We start from the raw sequence: 20124 nt of genomic DNA, 5'->3' as shown, positions 1-20124 counted from the left end.
CAGTGCCAAGAACTAACTGGGCATTATTTAAATTGCTCCTGCTCTCTGCTTAAAGGAGGAATTGATCACTATCCAAAACATCTTGGGATCCAGAGCTGATATCACTCACTGAGCTGTCAGGTAGATGACAATTGGGTTTCCTGGATGTACACAGAGCCTTTTAAAAGGCAGCTTGGAAGCCAGAGGAAGCACTTCATTCCCTGTATTGTTTTACTCAGTGTGATACTGAGTGGCCCATGACAACACTCTCACTTCATTAAGATCATGCAGCTAGCTCTTTAATTACACATTTATAAAAATAAAATGTCCCTATTTCTTTATTCTACTCTATATTATATTTTCCCCAGATAATTAGAGATACACGAACAGCAAGCCCAAATTGACTTTTAACAAAGTGTCCAATACATGGGATTTGTAGATCATATAGTCACTAGTTGCAAATACAGGATGTTTTTAGGAACAGTCAGCTATTTGAGACACTCCACATTGAGCACTGCATTCACAGTCCTGCCAGAAAAATTTCACAAGGCAAATGATAAGTCCTAACACTTCATAAATTGGTCTTACCTGAACATTTTTCATGACAGTAATCAGGCTAGAAAGGGTTAACCACAAAGCATCTCTTGAAGAAATAAGAAAAAGGCCAGGCATTGGCCTTTTGCTCCAAACCTAACATGGCTCACATGAGCTCTGCCTTGTCTGACATACAGAATTTGTTTTTGTAAATCAGGAATGGCATTTTTAAATAGCTTGATACATGCTCTGTTATCATAACAGACACCACAGAACTGTGCTACTCTACTCTTTGTCAGCTTTCCGGCAAACACTTCAGACATATGTTGTAGAGCCCACTGATCGATCTCATGGAGAAACCTGAGAGCTCAGTGTCTGCATCCCAGGCTCAGGTAGCAGAGCCTTTCCTCAGAGCATTCCCCCGGGAAGAGCAGTCTCCAACACTTAGCATGCATCAGGATAACCTGGCAACTATTAAAACCCAGCCTGCTGCTCACCACCTCCAGAGTGTCTGACTCAGCAGGTCTGGGTTTTGCATTTTTAACAAGATGTCAGGGGATTCTCATGCTGCTAGTCCAGGAATCAGATCATGAGAAGCATTGCGATAGACAGACTCAATGACCATCTGACCCACATGGGTACTACGCTACCTTTACCTCCATTTCTCGCTCCCCTTTTTCCTCTTTCTCTCCCTTTTCACAAAACACATTTTTGGAAGCTGTGTTCATGGCACAGAGTTGAATTTCAGTCAGAACAGTGAAAATATGCTGTGTGCTGTAATAATGGGTATATGATATTATACATATGTCCAAATCCCCAAAATGTACAACACAAAGAGTGAACCCTCATGTAAACTGTGGTGTTTGGATGATCACGATATGTCCATGCAGGCGCATCCCTTATAAGAACTGTACATAATGGGGAGGCATGTTGATAATGGGGGAGGCTGTGCACATGGGGAGGAGGTAGGGAGCGTATGGGGAACTCTGTACCTTCTTCTCAATTCTGCTGTAAACTTAAAACTGCTTTAAAAAATAGTCTCTAAAACAAAAACACCCTTATAATTTTTGAAGAGAATGTTTTTCTCTGTCAAATGTGTAGAAAAGAACAAACTAGCAAGTGTGTACGAGGAGCTCTTCAATGTTTAATTTCAGGCTCCTCCTCTGAAATCTACTTCCATAAGGAGAGTCAGAAGGACTTAACACAAAATCAAGAATGGTCAAGTGGTCAAAAGAGCCTGGGGAACTCCATGTAAAGCAAAGTGGACATTTCTTTCTTGGAAAATTCCTCAGTGTGTTAAGTAAGCTAATGTGGATTGTGACTGTCCAACTACTAACAATAAGACTATTTTTTATGGACTGCGTTTCATTATGGAATTACTTCCTGGTGGAATGCTAGTGTCTTGTGGTACAGTCATTTTTTTGTGTGATACAGTCATTTCTGAAGGACCCAGATACCATCTGAGTGACCTAAATTATTGATATTTAGGAACATTTTTTCTTTTAGATCACTTCAAATAGAAAAGCATTATTTTTATACTAGGATGCTGTATATATATGTATAAAAAGGTTGATTAGTTTTAAAGATAACTCACTCCAATATATTGTATTTAAGCCCACAGTGGAAATCAGGTTTTATTTGACCTTTTATTGAATCCAAATTCAAAACCTGTCAGGGGGGAAAAAAGGGATGCAAAATACATTTTTCTTTTTCCATCGTTAAACTGAGTAGTATTATTAAAATGTCTGTTAATTTATTTTAAACTTGATGGCTAAAACAAAATTCACAAAAGACTTACAAGTTTTCATTTCCAGTCAGCCTCAATTCCTAAATCAAATTTGTGAATTTTATAATTATTTCAATTTAAACTTCTAATGTCTGTAATACTAGATCAAAAGATCATTAAGCTATTAGGTTAAACATTGGTTGTGTACTGGAAGGGTCAGAGATTGATAGGGATTACTATGAGTAACCTTTTAAAGTCGTAATATATCAATTTCAAATTATAGAACACGGTTTAAATGTCATTTATACATTGACATGAGCTGAAACACATAATCAGCATCTTCACAAAACTCCACTTAGGCTCATTTCTAATCCTCCGATGCAGACAAAGGCTACTAGGTTATGGTCCTTGTTTTCTATTTGATGGGCGTTAAGTACTTAATTTTGAGGACTTCAGAAACCTCTTATACAAGGGCAGGCACAAATTGTTTTCTAAACAAGAAAGTCAAAACTATATTTAAAACCACATAGGTAAACATTTCCTCAGTCCTTATAAATGTGCTTAAATATTAATTATAAGTGTAAAACTAAGAAATTTTTATCCCTTTATATGGCGTTACATAAATTCCACAAAATCTTTTTATTTTTCCATTGCAAGGAGACACAGATTCTTTCTTTCATTCATTCATCCATTCAACCTGTATTTACTCAGCTCCAATGATATGTGAGATTATATGAAATAGAGAACAAAACAAAACAAAAAACACAAAGCAAACAAACAAACAAACAAAAACCCAGAAACACACTATAATGATATAATATATTTTGTATCAGGATGGTTTTGACTTATAAAGAAATAACAATATAGAAAGCTGAATGGTGCCATAAATGAAGAAACAGCTTTCTGATGAGCCCACAAAATTATCTCAGTTGGATAATTCTAAGCTGCTCTTCTAAAAAATCAGAAAACCCAAATTTAGGTGCTTGAGGGTGTCAAGATGGGGTGACAAGTAAAAGGCTTACTTCTTTTCTACCCATCAAAAAGAAGGTTTCTTCTTATTAAGTGTTTCTTTGCTGGTAAGAAAATTCTACCCTTAACATCTTTCAATGATAATTTGAGGATGCTGCAAAAAAAAAAAAAAAATACAGATAACTGATCGACACTGAGGAGAAAGGTTAGTATTCTGCCAAAGCAATTGACCTGTGAAGGAGGAGGTCAAAAAATGCCATTTAAATTCCATCTAGGTGAATAACCTTGTTAAATGCAGAGATTGAGGAAAGAGTATGGAGAGTCCCCTAAAGGGGCCTGGGGCCCAGCAGTGTGTGTGTGGAATCAGCAGATGTGCACTGGACAGAGAAGTGAGATGAATGAGCCCAGCACTCAGAGGGACTTCCGCTCTTGAGGACTGATTACCCAGAGTTCCCCTGCTCAAAGAAACATCCATATGTAACTGGCAACCATTATTGAGGCAATACTACTTTAAAAAGCAGTTCACTGGTAAACTGGACATTTTCTGAAATGGGAGAACAATGAGGGATCAGTTCAGAGTAGTTCAGAGCTGATGTATGTGGAAACCGTTTCTACAGTTTTTATGTTTGGGGACTTTTATTACACTTTATTTCAGAAGCCTTAAAACTTTTTTACAGTTGAAAATTATTATTTTGATTTAAAACTAATTTCATCATAAATGGTGACTCCTTAAAGTGCCTGAACCATCTTGTAAATGCCCATCTATATATATAAAAGCCTAAGCAACCATCTGACTATCCGTATCTGACCAATAGCTATGATGAGCACTGACCACCAGAGGGCTGATACCCAATACAGGAGATGCCAAGCTGCTATGACTTGGCAGCTGTGGTTCCCAGGTGGTGCAACTGGAACAAGAGAGGAAGGAGCCTGATTCTGGGGTGCGTCACCCGAGAACTGCCCTCTTGCAATCCGGAACCCCTCAGGGGATGTTGGAGAGCTGGTTTTAGCCCGATCCCCACCAGTCCAGGCCAAGGGACTCCACGGTGCATGAATCCGTGCATGGGGCCTCTAGAGTAATAAGGAGTTATTACTCTGCCAACTAATAAAATGATAAGCTTAAAATAATAACAATAACATAGAACCAGAATGTCTTACAGGAGCCCTAGAGATACTAACTTATTCCTTTGTAATGTAAGATACCAAGGCTTTAAAATATTAAATAATTTGCTAAATATCACAAGAGGAAAATCAAGGACTGAAAGCAAAGTCTTGAGTGCCAATTCACGCTTCTTCCCACCATGCCATTGTAACTCACTGGAATTTATGTGCAGAACACTTGTCCAGGTACTAATGAGCAGGAACAAGTTACACTTCCTACCTCTCAAAGTAACTATAGGCTTCTTGTTGTCCATTCACTAGGGAAGTCAGTATTTAATGTAGTATATGATCCTTATTTGTACAAATACATGGTCTTCAAGCAAGATCACCCCATGTCCATGTCATCATGCCTAACACGATGCCCTATGTATCCTTGCTACTCCAAATACATTTGTCTGAGAGTTGAGCATTCAAGGAATATAAGATAATCTGTTAAAAATCTTCTCCAAACTCTAACATATTTAAAAGCTATCATCTAAGACATATGATCTTAGCTACCATCTGGTTGTTTGGTCTGACAGGTGTTTTAGTAAGTTCTGTGTTAATGCTCATGTTCTGTTTAAAGAGGTATTACCTTAAATGTTCTCAAAATGAATTTTGACTGCCAAATGATTACAGGGTATTTTGTCTGTTGTGAATTTATAAATAAAATTGAGTTTCTCGTCCCTTTTAAAAGAGCTTTGATATCAGTATAAAATAAAAAATTTATATTGGTTGCTATCATGTAGGTTAGAACTTTGAAGGTGCACAATGGGGACAGTTTAAATTAGCACCCTTTCAAATAAATAGTCTTGAGGAATTTGCCTAATATTTTAGTAGGTGTAGGGGTAAAACTGATTTTATATTAAAAATGTTTAATTCTCCATCAAAATAATAATAAGCATTACATGTGCCAAATATGTCAAACCCAGCCATTTTATTTGGAATTAACTTCTTTTCACAGGCATTTTCTATTTATCCAGACTATGACAAATTTTTACCTCAGAAGAAATAGCTATTAGATATGACTGCAATTTTTTTTCAAAATATATTTTTTTTCTAGCTTCTACTTGGACACTGTATGTGTTTCAGTTCATTTAAAAATATTTTGATTCTCAAGTGTTTTAAAAGTTTAAGATTTTAGAAAATTGAGTGTGCAATTTATCTGTTAAGATTTCTATGGACTAAAACTGGGTAAACAAAGGAATCTATTCATTTATCCAAGTTCCTTTAAAACTGAGAAGTAGCAATAATATACATTTTTTAGTTTGTCCAAGTGAGAAAAGGCATGGGTACCTTATTTATTATTACAAATAATGTAATCAACTAAAAAAGAGCTATTTATTGAATAAACAAATATAGTAAATATAGCAAACTAGGAATGGTGTCTGGCAATAGTAACAATAATAATAATCCTAATATATAAAAACTCAGGGTCCGTAATGACTGAAGGCTCGCCCTAATGTCAGGTTGCACGCACAGTAAACTCTGGTAGGTGGGAACTGGGGAGGGGCTGAAATGTTGACCTCTCTGGGGAAGAGAGAGGCGGGACTGATCAGAAGCTACCACAGCTGCTGGTAAGGCCCAGAGAGAGAAGCAGGGTGTGATCCACAGCCTCAAAGACCTTTTGCCAGGGAATGCTGCCTCCTTTACCATCCCACTGTGGGCACCCATCCCCCTGCAGGCAAGTGGAGAAAGAGGTAACCAATGTAAGGAAGGGAGGCTTTCTAGTTTACAAATATCAGGTAAGGGCCTGTCAATTCTAACCTGACTAGTGTTCTCTCAGGAATACTTGGCTGCAAGATAAGAACAAAGCTTTATATAATCCGAATGCACTTTGATAGGACATCAACTGAATTTAGCAACAAAGAGCAACGTTTTTAAGGTTCTAAATTTTAGCTGGAGGCAGGCAGAGGGAATACCAGAAGGAAAATAAATGAAAGCTGCTCACAACTTCAAAAGCTAATCTTTGTAATGCTTTCATTAGCAGTTTAAAAAGAAGTGATTCTGACATCTGATGCTATGGGATGTAGTTTAACTTCCTGGTCTTTAAACAAATAGGCAAGGTCAGGAATTTCTTTAACTGCTGTTGGGCTTGTAAAATAATGTTGTTTGTAAAGGAACCAAAATAGATATATAAGCGAGTGATTAGCTGGTGAACTGTTCATTTAGTTCCCTCAATAAAAGATAAGTGTCTTTTATATTCACAGTGAAAGGGGAGATGGAAAGTTCTTTCTCAAGAAACTGTCCCCTTAGGCTTGGTGTAAAGTCACCATTTTCACTCTTAAACAAACACAGTATACAAATAATTTGGACAAGACTACAGAGAAGTAGCAATGGGAATGGCAGTCCCAATCGTCAGCAAGGAAACGGGAGAGGAAGGAAACAAGCAAAGATATTATAAACTGAGTCTAACAGAAAAACTGTGTGTGTAGCAAACCAAAACACATAATTCAAAGACCAGTCAAGTTAGTAAAGAGAAAAATAGGAATAATGAGGATCATTCCCCCAACACCAACACTCTAAAACATTCCCTACCCAAAGATCTGGCTTTGAGAAAAGTCCTACCTGCCAGGTACAATGTGGGTTTTGTGTCTATCAGGTCAATAATATTATGGGAATAACAAATGGGCCGATATGTAATAGAGTTCCTAATTACACAGTCTCCATAGGATATCAATCTGAAGGAAGAGATAATGTCTATTACTTACTATTTTAATATCTCATAATTCTAAGCTGTTTTTAGCTTATCACAGCGGCAAGCTTTTCAAAGCACCTTTCAAGCATCTTGGTTGTTTTCCTTCCAGTATTGCCATCAGGTACTCCGGGCTGACAAGTTCCTTTGGGGCACTTGGCCTGCCCTCTCTACTATCCCAAGGGAACCCCCCCCACACACACACACACACGTTATATCCAACTCACAAGCAGTACTCCAGGACAGTGACAGTGTCTTAAATTTCTTTTGCACAATATGAAAGTACCCCACTATTACTTAAAAGCATGGGAGGGTTTGAATGGTGGTGGAGGGGATGTGAAGCATTTTGGGCAGAAACAGCAGGATTCAATCACATAGTTGGGAATGCTAAGGAAGACACTGCCCATAGCCATTAAGCACCTTTGTGTATCAGCCACTGCTATTTAGGCCAAGTCATAGACAAAACAAAGGGATGTGATGAAGAAATAACTGGCACAGCATCACGTAGTAGGTGAGGTCACTGGGAAAGACCAGTGAATTACTTTGAATTACTTACATCTGAAGAAATAAAGAACCAGAGGAGGATAACTGGGAGTGATTTTGAGGGGAGATAATGTAGCATCCTGAATACCATACCGGGATAAGATGATACTAATACTTTTATTCTATAAGTATTAAAGAGATATTAAATGTGGTTTTAAGCAAGCTGAGAAAAAAAGGTATTCCTCAATGTAAACTTGCTTTATCACAAAATGTGCTCTAATTTAACGTCTACGTGAACTTAGCTCATGAGCAATGGTCTTATACCTATAATATAAACATCTAATTATGGCTAATTATCAGTTTTGTTTTTGGAAAAATCAAACCCTAATTAATAAACAATCAGTTGACAGCCCTTTTCCACTTCAGGTTTTACAGGAGAGGTCCAATTTATTTTCTTTCATTTCTGTATATTTGAATCATTATAAACATTGGTGTTAAAGCATTAGATATTTGTCTCCGTGTATTTGTGGTTACTTTTGGGGTTCCAATCAAACTATCAAAAAGTCTGCTTTTCTTCCACAATATATACACTGGATATAGACACTCAATGTCTCTATCTAAACAGCAGGGGTTAGAAAAAGAGTTATGAGAATATGAATGGGGCTGATTTTAACACATACCCTCACATCACTGCTAAAAAACAAAACAAAACAAAAACATAATCACTACTTGATTTCAAACTGTAGTTGTGAGACAATAGTTTCCTTTTGGATTATAAGCATAATTCTCTATACCTAGAGAAATATTTTTATTACTACTGTATCAATAGAGAGGTATATGTACTTACATATGTAACTTAATGGAGATAAACACAGAAAATATGTTTATCTCCATTAAGTTACTTTTAGAAATTCCATATCAGCCATTAGACAATCCAGAGTAGCAATGCTAAAACCATTTTGCAAGAAGACTTTGCATTTGATTGTGTTATTCCTGTTTCCCTGACAACCTGCCAGCACTCATGACCTAACCAAATCCCCAATAGTGTCACAGGACAAGCTTTAAGTAATGCAAACGGCTCTCTTAAAGAGAATAGACTCACTCATCAACAATCTGTTCATCAATGTTCTTTCAATGCCCCAACTGTGACTTAACCTTTGTTAACCAGTTTTCATATAATGGTACACTGGATGCTACTTAGAAAGCATCCGTGTAACCGTGATGCAATTGATGTCCAAGGACTCTGAAGAAGCAGCTGCTTAACACACAATGGCTGGCTGGCTTACATCTATCTTGTATATCCCTAATTTATTTAAAATATTTCTTAACTTGTACAACCAGTACAAGAAGGGCGAAATAATATTCATTGAAATGTCTTCTAACAGGTATTTAAAAACGGAACAGGCTTTTACATAATCACCCAAGTTATTTCAAGGCATTAATGCAATACATTTAACTTTACACAATAGAATATTAATCTTCGTCCTTTTTCAAGTCCAGAGAAGCAGACAATGCACTGCCCCTACATATTTGTAAGTGGCTAATGCATCAAGTGATTTTCAATGATTTAAAAAAAAAAACTTTTTATATTTTGAATCGCTTGCCTCTATGCACTCTATGTTTCTTCTAAAAGAAAGAGAAACACGCTTGTTTTCTTCTGGCTCAGAATTTTATATTAAAGAGTGTCTATCATGCCAGCAATAGGCAAAGTTGTTCAGTTTACTCAAACATGTAGGCTGTGTGTTGTTAATCAATGGCATTTTATTGATTTTTTTTTTTCCTAGAGAACAAACCAACACAAAGCATAATAGACAAAAATAGGGCAGCGGGCAAAAAGGCATTACCTGAAAGGAAATAATGTTATACCCGTGCCATTTAACCTTCCCTTGTTTGCAGCCATGGCAATAAATGAAGGAATAGCTAAACATATTTTTCAGGGGGAAAAATCTTACATTTGAATGCCCTTCTTTAAAAAATGTTTCATTGTTTTTAATTGGGAAAAATTAATGATGTTAAAAACGTTATTATTTTACTATTCTACTAACATGACAATCCTAATCATTTCTGACATTGCTTTGTAGTTCCTTCCCTTAAAAGTAACAGTGCCTTTCCCCCTAGGCTTTTAATAAATGTTCCAATATGAATAAGTTACCTACCTACCTATCTACTTTTATCTAAGACTAAGAATAACAACGACAACAACAACAAGAAACTGAAAGGTACACAGGAAAGTATTATTTTCACTAAATTAAGTTCTAAAACTCCACAGGCAGATAATCATTGATTTCTTCTTAAAGACTTTTCAAAAGATGGGCTCAACACTTCAGAGACAGGTTTGTGAAGATCAGAGTGGAAAGATTACTTTCTGGCCATCTCTTGGTGTACTGAAATATACATATCAGTATACTAGCAGTAACACTGGCAATCTAGAATTCTCAGTGTTTGGCATTATACTGGTGTTTCATCATTTATATTTTCTTTAAACCCACCTGCCCCTAACTCATCTACATTTCAGCTATGTCTTTTATTTTTGCTTTCTTCCAGGAAATGATTTTAAAAGTGGTGGTTCTTTCCCTCTGATCCTCTGCCAGCTCTGTCACTACACACACCAGAGAATGTGGTTGGTGCTCCTTGAGAAGTAAGAGCCACTCAACTAGAAACAGCATAAGCATCTTTGTGTGATGAACAGTCACTAAAAGGGAGCCGGTGGCTCCCTTCCATTTGAGGTACCAGTAGCATTGACCTCCAGGTTAGTCCAGTTGAACAGATTTATTGGACACTCATACATTCCAGGCACTACGCTAGATACGGAAATACAAAATAGTTTCATGCATTCCAAAGACAGAGTTATGTCATGGTTGAAATCTCATCTTAAGTGAGATTAGTTTCTAAAGAAAGCACATTTGGTACATACAGACAAAATTATCCTTGTAAAGTTCCTTAAATCATCCATGAAATCCTGTATACAGCATTTTATACATGATCACCATCCTCATGCTTTTGCATTGAGCATTGTCAAAACTGCTGAGCAAAACTCAAGGAAGAATAAAAAACAAGTTTTGTGGAAATGACTAGATAGTCAACGTTTTCTGTTCATAATTATTGAATTTTTAAGTGAATAAGGACATGGTGGGGAACTTTAAAAAATCCCTGCTTACCTACATCTTTATCAATTCTATTTTAATATTGAATCTCACTTCCTTAAACAAAAGAATGATTTTGTTTTTATGAGATTTCAAACATGATATTTACTTAAAAGCATCTAACTTAAATAGGACATAATCGTTGCCAATTGTTCTTTGCTGGATTTGATCTAAATCTTTATCAGATCTGAGTTTGAAAAATATAGTGAAAATGGGCCATGTGCTTTTTTGTCTTTCCAAACTGGTGTCACTGTGGCTCCACTTAATAACCATCACTCTCAGGCTCTGAACACTGGCTGCTATAGGTCAAGTCCTGTGTTATTCCTTAGGGGGAGTTAGATTCTAAAATTGACACCTTAAGTATAACTGCCTGTTTAAAAAAAATGCTAATGCAATTGAGAGAAGAAAAAAATTAGGTTAGATTGAGACTTCAGTGAAGGCTTTATAGAGTGAATGGAACATGTGTAGAATCTTAAAGGATGTGTAAAATAGACCAGCAAAGAAAGGAGAGGGGATTCCAGGTAGTGCTAAGGGTAAAGTTATAATGTCATGAGGCACCATGGACTTGGAGAGACCACCACACCGTCCAGTGCCATTGCAGTCTGAAACCCAAAGGTGTAGTTAGCTAAGGGCTGGATCATGGAGGCCTAAATGGTATATGTTAAAGATATTGGCATTTATTATGTAGATATTATAGAGACACTTAATGATTTTCATTGTGTGAATGGAATGGTTGGATTTTCATTGAAGATATATTTATTTTTCTTTACCTGCAGTAAAGAGTAAAGGGGCAATGGAATGCAAAGTAAAAGCACTAGTTAGGAGGTGACAAACCTTGACTTAGTGCAGCGATGACAAGAAATGGAGAGGAGGAACAGAATGAAGATCTATTAGGAGTTCATCTGAAACCTGGCAGTGGATTCAGTCAAGGTGAAGTTGAGGTGTGTGACGTCCAAAGCCTGTGCCCTACTGGACTAGATGATGAAGGTATCCTTGGAAAGGAGAGTCTAGCAGGTGCAAATGTTGCATGTGGGCTTTCTGTGTGCTGAGAACAGATAGGTACCAGAAAATTTGGCATATACAAGACTAAATATCAGGAAACTGGCTAAGGCAGGGAATATATACTCAAGAGACCTCAAACTAAAAGTAAAATAATTAAAACTCCCAGAGGACATGTAGAGAATGAGATCCACAGTGAGTCAAGGACATCCCAGGGAAAACAACTGTTAAGCGATAGGCAGCTTATAAGTTATGATAAGGCAGGGAGAGAGACACAAGGGGCAGGAGGAGGGAAGTGAGGTAGAGAGAGTTCGTGAGCAGCAGGAGGATGAGAGCTGAATGACAGTGCGGTCTCAGACTAACCTGAGCCTTGCCAGTGCATTCACTGGACAGAGAAGGCAGGCCACAATCAGCCGAACAGTGCATGTGAGATGAGGGAGCTGGTGTAGACACTTTTTCAAGAAGTTTAAGTAAGGAAAGGTGAGAGTAAGAGCAACTAGAGTGCTTCGTTTTGTTTTAGGATGGGAACATTTACTTTCAGGGACAGATATGAAATGAGATTTCTTGTTTTTCTCTGTGTGTTTTTTCCTTCTAACATTGATCAGTGGTGGTTTGTCTGAACATAGTTCAAGAACACTGTGGCATCTGTACAGTTGAATGGGGTACAGAAGAAGCAGTGATTGCTGATGAGTGTCTGTCACAGGCAGGGTTATTCACACAGGAGAGGAGGTGCATATTGGACATGCTGGGAAACATTGCAGCTTCCTGGTATAAGAGAAAAGGACAACTGAAGAGCAAGGTAATCAGGGAGTTACTAGGAGCAATCAACTGAGCTACTATAGAAACAGGCTTCCTTAGGATCTGCTCAATTGGTTACTAGAATATCAGAAAAACACAAATATGAACAGCGAGGCATTTAATTTCCCCAATTAACAATGTGTTTGAAGGACTTTTTTTAAAAAGGTGAAAAAGAAAAGAAAGAGGACACTGTTATTCATTTATGACATTCATTCTTTTTGTGTGTGATTATATATATATATAGATACAGATATATATATAGATATAGATATATAGATATAGATATAGATATATAGACATATAGATATATATAGATATATATAGATATATATTGATATATATATATTTTTTCTAAACTAGAGGTGCAGTGCACAAAATTTGTGCATAGGTAGGGTCCCTAGGCCTGGCTGGTAATCAGGGCCAAAGGGGCCTTCTGGCTGCCAGCTGCCAGCTGAGGCCTTCCCTTGTTCTGTACCACACCTTGGTGGTCAGCACATGTCATAGAAAGTGACAGAACTCCAGGTCTCTAGGTCAAACTCCCTTGGGGACACTTTATATATTAACCTTTTATATATATATAAGAAAATTGATTTCAGAGAGGGAGAGGGAGAGAGAGAAACATCAATGATGAGAGAGAATCATTGAGTGGCTGCCTCCTGCATGTCCGTGTCCCATCCCACCCGCCACCCCCCACCCTGGGGGATTGAGCCAGAAACCCAGACATGTTTCCTGACCAGGAATTGAACCTTGGCCCTCTGGTTTACAGGATGATGCTCAACCACTGAGCCACACTGGTTGGGCTATTAATTTTAATTGTTCCCCTTGCTTATTTTTAAAAGCTGTAGTCTCCAGTGTGGGAGGACTTGCTTTGACTATGCAATGCAGTGAAAAGATGCCCATATTCAGCAAGTGACTGTCCTACAAACCATGTTCTGTTTATTCAAATTAATTACACATCATTTTATAAATGCTACTCAATAATGTCAAAATATTAGTGATCTAGATGTATAAACCATTATAGCTAGCAAACTTTTTGAGGATTAAGCTGACAGTTTGATTTAATACATATATTAAATAATATGTTTAATACTTCCTAAATCAGGGGAATAAAACCTATTAAGAGAAACAAATGCTACATCATGCTAAATAGAAATCAGAAAATTTTAAATTCTCTTCTTGTACCAAAAGTCATGTGGACACTATTTGAGGGCAGGGTATAGTTTCTCTCCTTGACAAAGCATCACTATCCCATTAAAAAAAACAAACAAAAAAACACCTAGTTTTACCCATAATCCCATTTTTTTAATTTTTTTAATAACAAACACATTTTAATTGTTTCCTAACAATTCTTAAGGATATTATACTTTGTTCTCTGAAGCCTGTGGGAGGGCAAAGGAAACAAAGGCTGGGCAAATTAGCTATAATTGGAAGTTATTAACGTGGTCATTTAAATTGCTAATCTATTTCCAAGTAGGCTCATTTGTAGATAACTCATCTTTAGCTGCTGAACTTGGCTTTTCTAATCCTTGCTTACAATTGGAAAGGAATTGAATAAGTTGTCATTTACTCTCCTTTTATTTCATTTCAGAAGTAAATATGGTAAAAAAAAAAAAATGTCTAGACCCACTAGAATTGGAAGTCAGGTTTTTTTGTTTTTGTTTTTTATACATTTTATTGATTTTTTACAGAGAGGAAGAGAAAGGGATAGAGAGTTAGAAACATCGATGAGAGAGAATCATCGATCAGCTGCCTCTTGCACACCCCCTACTGGGGATGTGCCAGCAACCAAGATACATGCCCTTGACCGGAATCGAACCCAGGACCCTTCAGTTCCCAGGCCAACACTCTATCCACTGAGCCAAACCAGTTTCGGCAGAAGTCAGTTTTTTATATCCACCCAAGAAAAGGGTATGATCATAAAATGACTGGATTGAACATGTGTTTAATTAATTTTCAAAGAAATCGCCGAGACCGGTTTGGCTCAGTGGATAGAGCATTGGTTTGGGGACTGAAGGGTCCTGGATTTGATTCCGGTCAAGGGCATGTACCTTGGTTGCAGGCATATCCCCAATAGGAGGTGTGCAAGAAGCAGCTGATCGATGACTCTCTCATTGATGTTTCTGACTCTCTATCTCTCTCCCTTCCTCTCTGTACAAAATTAATAAAATATATTTTTTTAAAAAAGAAATCTATGCAGATGTAGATGATGCAATTAAATATGGGGTTTGAAAATTCCTGAATAAATTTCCCAGCAAAGGCATACAACATATATGCCTACCCAGCAAACCTATAAAGCAAATAAAATTTTAAAATTGTTTTTTTTCTTTTTAAAATAAACCTCATATGTGATTTCAAACCCCATAATAGTATAAAGCTTGGCTTTCATTCTGAGTCACTTTTAGAAGAGAAAATTTCTAATGATTTTGGAGAACAGTATCCATGGCATATAATATTGAATATTCAGAGATGTAACATGGGAAATATATACTATACAGTTTGAAATGATATAATTTATAATAATTCTGATTAGACTTTAAGCTCATGAGAAGACCTTTATTTTCCCCTAAGAACTCTATCTTCAGGATTTACAACTTACTCATTATTTCAATATTTCACTTAATGGCAAAACAAGATAAATGTTCTTATATTGGTTTTGATTCTCCTTCAAAATGTTAAATATTATCCTTATATAGCAATATAATATACACCAAGTATTTTCCCGAAATATAGATAAATTGGGGCAAGAAACTCCTATTCTACGTTACTTCTATTTTAGCCTATTCTGAAGATATAAACACAAAAGCTAGAACTTGAAGAAGTGTTATCTCTGATAAATTTTGTATAACTTGCATAGGGAGAAATGCTACAAAGAGAATGGATCCAATAACAAAAAGTGTCAAAACATTGTTCTAATATTAATATGCAAAGGACATTGATCAATATGTCCATTCATTTTTAAAGAAAAAATATTACTCATTCACCAAGGAAGTCTAACCCATTTTCACATTAGCTTTTTTGAAATACAAAGAATAAGCACAGACAGCACAGGTATAACTATGCACTTCACAGGATCACAGGGTTGAATTCCTTCCTGCTTCCTGCTACCTTCTCTGTTCAAACATTATGAAGCAGAATAGAGAGGTCACTCAAAGTAATGTTATTTTGGGTTCAAGTGAACAATGGTATTAAAAAGAATAAATAGATAAGCAATAAAGTACCTATCTTTGACAGCCCCTAAGCTATTCAAGTTTACTAAAAAAGTAAACAGCAATAAATTACATTTTAATAGCTTCCATTGAGCACTGTTTCTCATCAGTTTCTAGATGCAATGCCTTTAATATTAAAAAACAGTAGTCTTCAATTATAATGGAAAAAGTGGTTATGTCCAACCCAGGTATCTGTGTGGGGGGGGGGGGGGGGGGGAGATGGTGATGATTTTTAACTGATCATGCCAAGAATTTTGTACAGTTTCTGAAATGTTAATGCATTGATTTATTTAAATGTAGATGATAAAACAATAAGATTTTCATGCTTGAGATGTACATGTCCATTCAAACAGACACCCTTATATTGAAATTGATCTAAAAATCTGTATCTTTTCTATAAGATGAACCATGATATTCATTAAGTTTTTACTAAGATATTTTTTTCTTCCCAACAAAGATTATGACATTAGGTACACGTGACCAAGAAAAAATTATCACTCTAGAAAATACTTATAAGGATTTAGAAAAATTGACAATTTAAATTAAACCTTAATAAGATCAAAGACATTTAAACAAGAAAACTTTAAATGCCTTAAGATATATTAATTTACTTTAGTATGCTTTCTTCTCATCACCATAGTGAGGGGGGCAGAAATCATGCTATAAAGAAATCAAGGCAATATCACTTGAAATGAATACACCTTCAGGGCTGCACATTAAGGGGGAATATTAAGAAAAATAGCACAGGCAGCTAACTGATTACATATTATGGTGAGAAACTGCACCCGAGTGGGTAGGTGTGATGTTTGGATCGGCCTGCTGACAGTCTGGGGTGTCACTCACTCTAATACAAGCATTAGACATCTGTAGCAGCGCACACCTGGATTCAAACACTGGCTTCACCACATCCCCTAGGCGAGCAAATTCTCTAAACACTTGGGTCTTTGGTTATTTTCTCTTAATTTGTAAGACGAAAATAATGAAGGCTGTAAGAGAAAAAAGTATGTGAAAGAATTCAAAACTGTGCAAGGAGCAAAACGGGTGATGAATGAAGAAGTTGTCTAGAGTGGAGGGATGGTTGATGCTGCTCTTGGGGTGGGTAATTTATGTACAGAGAGAAGAGGCCTGTGGTCCAGAGAAGGAGCCTCAGAGAAAGTGAAACTATGTGAGGGACCAAAGCTGAGCAATAGAATTTTATTTCAAAGCCAACTACAAATGTAATTTCTGCTTCTTCAAAACTGATTAACATTGTGGACTGTGGCATGAATTCATACAGCAGTTCAATCTATTTAGAGCCAAAACTGATCACTGCTTTCAGGGAAAGCATGCGTTAAACTGCCAAGTTAATCAAGGTGCATCTCACAGTGCATATAAATGCAAACTCATTTTTCATATCCAGCAAGTCAGATTATTATATTTGTGATGAACCAGTTTGTGACAGTACACTTTCTTGTGGCGTTAGCAAATTCCCTCCTAGCTAAACTTGCAAGTTTTACAAGGAAGCCTGACCATGATTCCTTGGCCTTCATTAATAATGAAAAAGAAAATATTTGGTTTCTTTTGCACACATAACCTTTGCCAAGAGAGATCTAATATTGGTAGTTTTTACTTTATATGTTAATTGGTAAGTAATACCGTTGCCTTAATTTTTTTGGCATAAAATTTAAAGTGTAAAAATAGAAAAAGATCCAAATAATTTTCATGAATTTTTTTTTGAAATGTGAAACTTGTTCTATAAAATGATCACTGAGTTCACAGATCACAATGGAAAATATTTGATAGAAAGAAAAAAAATCTTACATTTATAAACTAAAAAAGATACAAAATGTGGACTACAGGAATTTCAGCAGTGCAGGTGGGTAAACTGCACATGGACATGGAGAGGGAGAGGAAGAGATACGTGTTTCAGGACAGAAGACCAGTAATCATACCAGTTCATAATGCTTGTCATTATAGATGGTGGAATATTTTCCAGTGTACTTAGGGAATGATTAAAATTTGATCACTGCTTTGCTTAGAATAGTATTTTCTCAAGAGAAGAACATATAAATATTCACTCAGAGAAGATGCATAAAATGAACAGAACTTCTTTGGACCAATCCAATATAATAATCTTTATAATAAAAGAGTAATATGCAAATTTACCCTAATGGAGGAATAACTAGGAATGAAGGGTCGCTATACACACACTGACCACCAGGGGCAGATGCTCAATGCAAGAGCTGCCCTCTGGTGGTCAGTGTGCTTCCGGAGGGGGAGCACTGCTCAGCCAGAAGCTGGCTTATGGCTGGCCAGTGCAATGGTGGTGGCAGAAGCCTCTCCTGCCTCCAGGGCAGCGTTAAGGATGTCCAGCTATTGGCTTAGGCCAGCCCCCCAGTAGGAAGTTGGCCTAAGCTGTTAATTGCACATCCCCTGAGGGTTCCCAGGCTGCCAGAGGGATGTCTGACTGTCAGCTGGGCCTAAGGTGGCAGGTGGACATCCCCAGAGGGGTCCGGAACTGCAAGAGGGCACAGGCTGGGCCGAGGGACCTCCCTGAGTGCACAAATTTTCCTTCACTGGGCCTCTAGTGTATGTATATATAAAAGAAGATGTTATCTTTACTAATGACCCAGTCACAGCTAATGATTTTATGGCTAAGCAGAGATCTGAGTAGTTATGTTAAACTTACAGAACAGCTTTGCGGCACCTCATGGTGGTTTTTATTCTCAGCTGAGTCATTTAAAATGTGGTTGTTTTAATGAACTATGAAATGATCCAATAAGATTCTCTCAAGCATAAGGCACACTGTGTGACTTCCTTCATGGTGATGGGATTTAAGAAGCCAGGACTCAATTTGAAAATTTAAATAAATAAGTAATCAAAATTTAAGACGCTACCCAAACTATCAGAAATATTGACAAACATAATTTAAAGAAAGAAGACTTGACTGTATCTCTCTCTCTTTTTCTTTTTAATCCTCACCTGTGTATATGTTTCCATTGATTTTATAGAGAGTGGAAAAGAGAGGGAAAGACAGAGAATATTGATGTGAGAGAAACACATCTATTGGTTGCCTCCTGCATGAGCCCTTACCAGGTGCTGGCCTGTGCTGGGTAGAAGCCTGCAACCCAGGTACATGTCATTGACTGGAATGGAACCCGGGACCCTTTTGTCTGCAGGTCAATGCTCTACCCACTAAGACAAATTGGCTAGGGTTTGACTGTATATCTTTTTGAGAGCAAAGAAACCTTTTTCTTAAAAAGATATTGGCCAAAATTGGGTTATAGTCCTATTGCTAAAAAATTTCGGGAAGCACACTGACCACCAGAGGGCAGCTCTTGCATAATCATGGTTGGCTTTATACCAATCAGAATTTACCCTCATGAAAGGAAAAACATTATTCTCTCTGAGCTGTCAGAACCCAAATACAATATGTTCTATAGGCAAAGGAAATGGGGAAATGCCTCTAATCAGGCAAGGGGCATATGCCACTCAGGTTCGGCTATTCGTGATCTGCATTAAAGCTGCCTCAAAGACAATCTGGTAATATGAATCCCAGTCCCTCAAATTACACATTTCATTGGGCAAATTTATCATATCAGAAGTTAGCAAAATTTAAAACTATTTATTTTAAAATAACATAATAAACCCATTACAATTTAAATAAATATTTATGAAAAATAACATTTACAAAAGTAAAAAGTATTATTTTTATATTTTTTATGTATCTTAAAATAGCAGACTTTAATGAAAGAAAATCTGATTCCCATTTTAGTTCTCCCTTGCATATGCCATTTTGAATGAAGGATACACAGATAATCTAATTTCATACAGATATGTAGCTGGAAAAGGGAGGAGTAATAAAACAAATAGCCTTTCAGAATTCTTTGATGCTACACCAGAAGTTGAAAATCAGTTTTTAAAAGTTAAGTTGCAATGTGGACCTGACACTTTATCAATAAAAATTTCATATTTTTATTATTAAAATAAAATGGTATATTTTGCACTTTGAATGGATTCTTTGCCCATGAGTAATTTTGCAATATCCTGCATTGGTTACTTGAAAATAATGGTTTGTTGATTAATCAGATTTTCCAAATGTTAATTAATTTCATTAAATAACATTTAGAGTCATATTCATCAATATAAACCATCCATTACTGAAGAAAAGTCTTCAAGTATTAGGAAGCAGATAAGCTCACAATGACAAGAGACAAGTTTTCCAAAACTGAAAATATAAAAACTCAAATTTTAGCAATGACAAAACTGTCAGTTGTCTTCCTTAAAGTGACAAGCTCACTTTGTCCATTTTCAAGAAAATGTCGGAAAAGACCTGTCTAAATAGTCACAGTTTGTCTGTCAATTGCTGAGCATGGAAAAGGGCATCTAGTTTAGCTCCCAACTCAACTGCCAGGGCGCTTCCTCCAGGCAGCAGCCACCATTCAGCACGCAGCAAAGTGCTTTCTGCACACT

The 20124-nt window shown here is 36.7% G+C and overlaps 1 protein-coding gene across 2 annotated transcripts in view; it reads right to left on the bottom strand.

Moving 5' to 3' along the window:
- NKAIN2 (sodium/potassium transporting ATPase interacting 2) overlaps positions 1-20124 on the bottom strand; it is a 741160-nt gene that overhangs the window by 526710 nt on the left and 194326 nt on the right. The window lies entirely within an intron of this gene.

Source organism: Pipistrellus kuhlii, unplaced genomic scaffold (genome assembly GCF_014108245.1).
Source record: "Pipistrellus kuhlii isolate mPipKuh1 unplaced genomic scaffold, mPipKuh1.p scaffold_m20_p_5, whole genome shotgun sequence".
NCBI classification, from domain to species: Eukaryota; Metazoa; Chordata; class Mammalia; order Chiroptera; family Vespertilionidae; genus Pipistrellus; species Pipistrellus kuhlii.
This window is presented reverse-complemented; position numbering and strand designations above follow the sequence as displayed.